Genomic DNA, 2,070 nt, shown 5'->3' with positions numbered 1-2,070 from the left:
TTCACAGTCATACGGTAATCACATATAAAAGCAAGGACACAATGCAGAGCTATAACCGAATATAATTATTACAACACTTAAACAGTTATACTTTACAAGATGGCGCCACACACACAAATTTACACCAAACCCCAAAAGAAAATGGAAGTCGCGACTTCCCTGAGCGCGTCGAATCCTTGGCGACCGTAACTCCGAGTCCCTCCGGCGTGGTCTGCGAGCTCGTGCCGTGCGTCCCTCGCGTCGTCCACTCGACAGCTCAGACGAACGAACAGAACCTCCGACCAGGGACGATCACCACAACTCTCCACAATTCCCCTTCAGGGACAAGGGAACAGGAAAGGGAACGACGTTCTCGTCGACCTTCACATCCACGCCTTTTGTCAATCGCTTGAACGAACCAAGAGCCTCCTCGCACAACCGGGACAAGGGAACAACCAACCAACGACGACTCTTCACGCCCACCCTTTTTGTAAGGGCCGGCTCCGCCCTTTTTCCCCGCCCCATTTCTGTCTCCACCTCCCTTCGAGGCGTTTCCAGAAAGCTCTGAAGGGGGGCATGTCGCCACTCCGACCGCCTCACGCCGTGCATCCACCAATCGGGAGCGAGCTGCCGCACCCCTCCCCTTCACACCAAGCATGGCGGGGGGGGGGATTCAGGCGGAAGCATCAGGTGAGGAAATTAGGTGGGAAAACCCCACAGGCGTTGTTGGTTTTTGTTCTTGCACGCGCCCGCACGGTGCTCGTTGAATGGCGAGTGGCAAAGATGTGGTAGCGTGGTTGTAAAAGGTGGTGTCGTGTAGTGAATGGCATGATCGTGAGATGTTGGTTGTGGCGATGTTCGTTGTTATTCTTGCACCAAATTAACAATAGCCAAAGAAAAACGGCTAACTGAAGCGTCGCAGCCCGAATGGATCACATATATTCCCTCTATACAACGGGTTTGGGCTAACTACACATGAACTTACCGATATATCTCACCTGAGGACCCTTCATGGTGTAATGCAAATTTCCACAACCGTAACACTATATATATATATATATATATATATATATATATATATATATATATATATATATATATATATATATATATATATATATATATATATATATATATATATATATATATACACACACACACATATATGTGCATGTGGGGGTGGAAGACTACTCATTTAACAGGCAAAAAGTCGTGCAAAGTGTCACTACATGAGTGGAACTGAAGTGGAATCAGCACCCGTACAGTTCACTACAATGCGTTTGCTCTCTCACACCACAATTTACCTGCCTTATTCTCACCATTTTTTCCGTACAGTCATGGCATCACCAGAAGGGGTCACTTAGTGCAAAAGAATGAACATTGAAACTGGGACTTTATAGGAAAGATTCAAAAATAGCCAAGATAAAATGGATTGTAATGTTTTAAATTGAGTGGTGGGTGATAAAAGTTGAGGAGCAAAACAATTCCCCCTGCCCCTCCCTTAGCCCATGCAGCCAGTTGGGCGAGGGAGGGGTGGAAATGCTCCCATGCTACTCCATTCCCACCTCCAATGCCTATCATTTAGACACTTCTTCATCTAAAACCACTGCGGTGGCTTTATAAGGGAGGCCCATGGGATAAATAAGGTTGTCTTTCCTCATTAAACATTATTTGACCCCTACTTATAAGAATGTGAAATTTGGGGGTGGGGGAATTTGCAAGACTTAAGGTCATTCGGAAATATTGCATTGTCCTAGTAATCACCTGAAAAGGGTGTCTTGCTTCAACATCACTACTTGGTCAATAAAAACAAAAATATAAATAATGGGAATGGATACTTTGAGCTTGCTCAACACCCCCCCCCCTTTTTTTCTCCCACCGATACTTCACCTGTTGAAATTTTCAACCAACAAGGGAAATATTCCAGTCTTATTCAGAGATAAGGTAACGAGAAGAATGTCCGTGTGTCTGTGGCAAGGGTTGTTTGCTTCAGCTATAATTGTAATAAAGTTTATTCTATTCCACAGATTGGAGTTGTGTTCTGCCGCTTTTCAAATTGTATTCCATGTGGCTCATCTTGGTTACCCTGCA

Source organism: Eptatretus burgeri, chromosome 8 (assembly GCF_056783735.1).
Source record: "Eptatretus burgeri isolate ZD-2024b chromosome 8, Ebu_testis_v1, whole genome shotgun sequence".
NCBI classification, from domain to species: domain Eukaryota; kingdom Metazoa; phylum Chordata; class Myxini; order Myxiniformes; family Myxinidae; genus Eptatretus; species Eptatretus burgeri.
The sequence above is the reverse complement of the archived record's forward strand: the minus strand, read 5'-3'. Positions refer to the sequence as shown.